At 43.3% G+C, this 6,264-nt stretch overlaps 1 pseudogene across 1 annotated transcript; it reads left to right on the top strand.

Annotated features, from left to right (window-relative positions):
• Positions 1-464: 464 nt before the first annotated feature.
• On the top strand, positions 465-1,369 carry LOC308256691 (small ribosomal subunit protein eS4-like; annotated as a pseudogene). Its single transcript has 2 exons — positions 465-614; positions 829-1,369. The product of its transcript is annotated as a small ribosomal subunit protein eS4-like (transcript).
• Positions 1,370-6,264: the final 4,895 nt, after the last annotated feature.

Below are 6,264 nucleotides of genomic sequence, written 5' to 3'. Positions count from 1 at the left end.
CCCTGTGGTGAGCCTCTCTCATCTTGCCATGGGCTCCGCAGCCAGGAACACAACACTACCTCGTGCCTTGTATCTTGAATTTGTCACAATGTCTGACATCTAGGAGCCACTAAAAATTATATATATATATTGAATGGATAAATGAAAAGGAATCAATCAAATATTAATCTCAGAGCAATAAGATAAGGAGTGTAGGATCCCTATTGCCCAAGCAGTGAGGGATTTCCAAAGAAACAGCTTGTAGTTCTGCATACAGAATTCACGTGCCTTGTCCTTTTTTTCTTCCTGAGCATTTAGAATACACACTTCCGGGGCGGAGCCTCCGAGGTCGCGCTGCAGCCTCTGACCCTTTTTTCTGGGCGCACTGGAAACACGTACCGGAAACACGTCCTCTTTCCGCCCTGGCGCCACCATGACTCCTGGGCCCAAGAAGCACCTGGGCTTGTAGCAGCTTAAAAGCTTGGATGCTGGATAAACTGGCCAGTGTGCTTGCTCCTCATCCATCTACTGATCCCAGCAAGATGAAAGAACGCCTCCCTCTCATCATTTTCCTGAGGAACAGACATAAGGATGCCCTAACAGCAGAGGAAGTGAAGACGATCTGCATGCAGCAGGTTTATTAAGATTGATGGTGCCCTGGCCCGGCCGCTCCATTGGTTAGAGCATCATCCTGATGCACCGAGGTTGTGGGTTCCATCCCTGGTCAGGACACATACAGGAGGCAATTCTGAATGCATAAATGAATGGAACAACAAATTGATGTTTCTCCCCCACCCCTCTCTCCTCTCTCTCTCTCAAATCAATAAATTAAAATAAAAAAATAAAAAGATTGATGGCAAGGTCCCTACCAATATAACCTACCCTGCCAGTTTTATGGATGTCATCAGCATTGACAAAAGAGGAGAGAATTTCGGTCTGATCTATGACACCAACAGTTGCCTTGCTGCTCATTGTATCACATCAGAGGAGGCCAAGTATAAGCTGTACATAGTGAGAAAGATCTTTGTGGGCACAAAAGGAATCCCTTGTCTGGTAACCCACGATGCTCACACCATCCACTACACTGATACCCCTCATGAAGGTGAATGACACCATTCAGGTTGAATTGAAGACTGGCAAAATTACTGATTTCATCAAGTTTGATACTGGTAACCTGTGTATGATGACTGGAGGTGCTAATCTGGGAAGAACTGGCATGATCACCAACAGAGAGAGACACCCTGGGTCTTTTGGTATAGTTCATGTGAAAGATGCCAATGGCAACAGCTTTGCCACCCAGCTCTTCAACATTTTTGTCATTAGCAAAGGCAAAAACAAACAAACATTGCTGAAGAGAGAAAGATTGACAGCCAAACAGAACCGTGGGTGAAATGAGCTCTAGGTGACATTATTGAAGATTCTGTACTTAATGGAAGATAATACAGCATGAAAAATAAAAAAAGAACTCTGCACTCTCTAGTCCTTTTTCAATGAGGTGAAACTGACTCGTTGAAGCTAATGAAATATGCATCAAATAGACATGTGCCATTTATATGTCCAGGCAGGTAAGAGTCGGGGTGCCACTTCCGAGCTTTCTTTTCCCTGAGCTCTCTTTTCCCTTCTCCAGCAACCTAGGTCACATGTTTCAGGTTGTGTGGCTACATGATGCCAAAACATTAGCCTTGGGACTGTGTAGAGAGCCCCCCCCCTCCCCGCCCCCCGTATCCTGTCAGTCTATACTGGGAGGGGGTTTGGAAGTGCTAGCGAGGGGATTACATATTAAGTAATATGGCCAGGAAGCCCTTACAGAGGTGTTTAAGTTGAGACCTGAAAGCCTGAAGGAAGTGAGGGAGTTGAGGCACCTAGGACAGGAGTATTCCGAACAGAGGGAGCAGCAAGTGCTAACGCCTGAAGAAGAGACAGTTTGGTGGGTTAAAGAAAGCAGGACAAAGTCAGTGTGGCTGAAGCAGAGTGAACAAAAGAGAAAGTAATAGAGCTGAGGCCACACAGCTGTCTGTAGGTGGGGAAGAACAAATTATGTAAGGCCTTAAGGTCATTGTAAGGACTTTGGCTTTCATTGTGAGTGACATGGGGGCAATTGGAGAGTTTTACATGTTAGAATGACATGATCTGATTTATATTTAACCTAATAGAGAATAGAACCAGGGTAGCAAAGGGAAGAGGCAGGGCCATATTATTTAATATGTAATCCCCTCTCCAACACTTCCAAACCCTCTCCCAGTGTAGACTGACAGGATGGGAGAGGAGTGGAGAGGAGCTCTCTACACAGCCCCTAGTCCAGGCAGGGGGTGGTGGTGGCTTGAATTAGGGTGGCAACAATAAAAGTGGTACAAGGCAGTCAAATTCTGGGTATTGAAGGCAGACCCAATAGACCCAATAGAATGAAAGATCATTAGGTGAAGAGTATGAGAGGAAAAAGGCAAGGATGACTCCATGGATTTAGACCAGTGTAACTGGGAGAATGGAGCTGCTATTTGTTGAGATGGGAAGAGCAATTTTGGGAGACTATCAGGAGTTCAGGTTTGGATGGGCTAGGTTTGAGATGCTTATTGGACATGCAAGTGTTGATGAAGGGAGATATCACCACGGTACACTGGCAAGGATACTGGATTGGTGAGAATGACAAGGATGGTGACACTCTTTACCCAAGGTCCAGGTTCTGTAAGTGGAGACTCAAATACTAAGGACATATGGGAGACTGTTCTCTGATTTCTGATGGGTGGGCTGGCCTGGAATTGGGTTTCCCAATTACTATGATTAAGCTGAGTTTCTACAAGATTAGCTGTTGATCTAGCAGCAAACGTGTTTCCATGTGAGAGCTATCCATTTGGCAGTCAAAATGTCAGAATTTCACACTCTGTATGAAAAATCACCTGAAACCACCATTCTCAAAGCTTCTGCCTCCTTGAGTTTCAGATTCATTTCTTGGTTTTTGGATCCCAGGGATGAACACTGAAAGTATATTTTAAGGCAAGGCAATTTATGTTTATTCTTCCAGCATTAAAAAATGCATTTCCACGTCAAAGCCATGTTTGGTTTCTAAATCTGTTAGTGTAGCAAGAACAGTATTTCCCAACATTCCCTGGTTGCATTGTTTATATTTCTTAGCCAACAACATCTAAACCTTTTTTTTTTTTTACTCACTTAGAACTTCTGTTTATTCCAACCCTTTGCTTTGTGAAACTTTTATACATTACATGTGTGAATACAATATATGGGATAATTTTAGATGCCATCCCTCTTCTTTTTAAAGTGACTGATGTTAGCCCTATGGCAGGTGCCTCACATTCTACTCCCAATTGTTGCACATGTGTTGAACTTGACAGCATCCTGTCCATGGCTGGCAAACAGTGATTCACTCCGTATGCTCCACAAGTGTCATTTTTGAGATGCAGAACTCACAGAATGCTTTGTCAGTTGCTATTCCTGTTTATCTCCCTGTTTGTTTATTGATGTCTTGCTGTGTGGACTCATTTTGCTTTTTGACTTCTTCCTGTTGTTCTCCTTTTTTTTATTTTCTCTATTCTCTTATTCCTCAGTGAGTGGAAATTGGATGTGTTGCACTGACCTGCCATGCCAATCCAGGGGAAAGCTGTACTTCCCTCACTGAAAGAAAGGGTTCAACATTGTTCCCTTGACCTATGTAAGTCACACAACTCAGATGGTTGCCTGGATAGTCCCAGTGAAGGATTAAAAGGAGGTTTCATTTGAATAAACTGTGAAATACTCTTTATTGGAGTAGTATACGGGGCCTAAGCTATAATCAGTTTAGAAGCTACAGTGGATTGAGGGAGCCAAAGGCAAGACTCCAGGTCTCTGATTCTGGAGAAGAGAAGAGGCCATTTCTGAGGTCAATTGTTAACATGGTGGTGAGCAGGGCCACCGTGTGAGCTTGTGTTGATAGTGTTCTACCCTAGGGTACCCAGTTGAGTGACAGATGGGGGCTGGAATGCAGCTTGTGGGCTACCATGCATCTACTTGTGAAGGTTAATTTTATGTGTCCACTTGATTGGGCCATGGAGTGCCCAGATATTTGGCCATGAATTATTCTGGGTATGTCTGTGAGAGAGTTTCTGGATAGATTAATATTTAAATCAGTAGACTGAGTAAAGCAGATTGCCCTCCCAAATGTGGGTGGGCTTCATCTAATCAATTAAAGACCTGAATAAACAAACAAACAAACAAACAAAAAAAACAAGCAAGGGAGAATTTCTCTCCACCTGACTGGCTTCCAGTTGGGACAGTGGTCTTTTGCCTTCAGAATCTGATTGGAACTTATACCATCAACTCTCCTGGTTTTCAGTCCTGGGACTCAGACTGGAGCAGCACCCCTGGTTCTCCTGCATCTCCAGCTTGTGGACTGCAGATCTTGGGACTTTTCAGCCTCCTTAACTATGGAAGCTACTGCCTTTTAAAGGGATACACTAATACAGTACTTGACACCCCACCCAAGGAAGAGGTGCCTTTTGCTAATTCACACAAAGTTTCTCTCTGGGCTAACTAAGGCCCTGGCAATGTGTGTAGAGTTGGGTGTGAAGAGGTAGGAATGGGGCTGATACATATAATTTAAAAAATTATGTCCCCCTCCACTCCCATGTAGCTTAGAGTCTGGTTGTACTTTAAAACTCCGTGTCTAAGCATGAGTCTTATAATATGGGTGATTTTACAACTCCAGAGGGATAGAAACAATTTAGTTCCTTTGCTAAATTCTTGGTGATCCCTGAGAATGCCTTTGCTGGTTGGAGAGAAATATAGTAAAACTAGAGGCCTGATGCATGAAGATTCATGCAAGAATGGGCCTTCCTTCCTTCCTGCCTTTTGGCTCCGGCCTGGAGCCGCCTTTCCGCCTTCCCGCCTTCCCATACTGCCCAGAGGCCCACACCGTCCCCAGCTGCTTGGAGCCTGCATATGCAAATTAACCAGCCATCTTTGTTGGGTTAATTTGCATACTCACTCCTGATTGGCTGGTGGGCATCATGAAGGTGCAATTTGCATCTTACTATTTTATTAGTGTAGATAGCGATGAGTAATATCCAGAAAAAATACCCAAACATTGTCTTTTGGTAGGGCAATGTGTGCTTTTTAAAACATGTTCCCATCAATGTTTTAATACAAAGAGGTATGACTGGTGGTTATCATTCTTATTTTAAAGGCACAGAAACAGAGCTGCAGAGGGACACTTGGGCATCCCTGGGGCCTGGGGGGCAGATGGGGAGGTGGCTAGAGGGAGGGTTTGTTCTCTAGTTGAGCTTCTGTTTGGGCTCCTGGGCTCCTTCCAGCCTTCCTCACAGGGCTGATGGAACACTTATAACATTAGTACATTCTTTCTAAGCATTTCATTTCTTAGAAAAAGTAGAATAGTATGATCAGAGCATAATTTCCTTAAAGGACAGACACTGGAACAGACTTTTTTTCCCCACTGAGAAAACAACCATGTTTATTTAGGTTGTAATTACATATTTTAGTTCAGTTCTCTACTCTCACCATCCAGTCTTTTCTTTTATAAGAACTGTAAAGGCAAGAATCCACACATATACAAATGTGCGCTCTCACATGCACGTATCTCAGGGCTATTTTGTTCATCAATTTTCTAAAAGAGTACTCAGATTGCACATACTCGGTATCACACAGATCACTGCAGTTGAGAGTAACTGTGAGATAATATTTGCAGTACCTGACACATTGTCCTCAAAATGAAAATGATTGTTGCTGCTCACCCACAGCTGGATGGTGAAAAAATAGCAGTGATTTTATGATGCACTTGAGAGTTCCTTGTACCATAGGGAGAAGGTGGAAGTCAGTGAACCAGAGAACCCATGTTTTGTTTTTCAGCTGCTACCCAAATTGGTTTTATGAGTTCTTACACTTTTACATAACCTTTTCTCTGGGCATTTAATGCCAATTAAAGCAACACAGTCATCCACAGCTACAACTCTGGAAGGACCCCCTCTGAGGAATATCACATTATACTTATGATCAGTCATAACAGATTACTAAACCATTTTCTGAAGTCTGTGATCTTTATATTCACACATCCTCCTAGGATGGTTAGCTGAAGTTCTAGGTCAAGAATGTTTAGGATACAATGGAAGAAGCAGATCTCAACCCTTCAGAATTATGTTTAGCTGATGTCATTGCTTATCAATAATCCAATTCTAGTTCATAATGCTGCACCCTGTGAGCAACAGGAAGGAGGTTAGTGAAGACTCTTTGGCTCCAGTGGGCTGACATCCTCCTTCAGGACAGGAGGCATCAAGAATAAAG

The sequence above is a fragment of the Plecotus auritus genome, assembly GCF_963455305.1.
Source record: "Plecotus auritus genome assembly, chromosome: 8".
NCBI classification, from domain to species: Eukaryota; Metazoa; Chordata; class Mammalia; order Chiroptera; family Vespertilionidae; genus Plecotus; species Plecotus auritus.
Note: the sequence above shows the minus strand (reverse complement) of the source record. Positions and strands in the feature narration are given on the sequence as shown.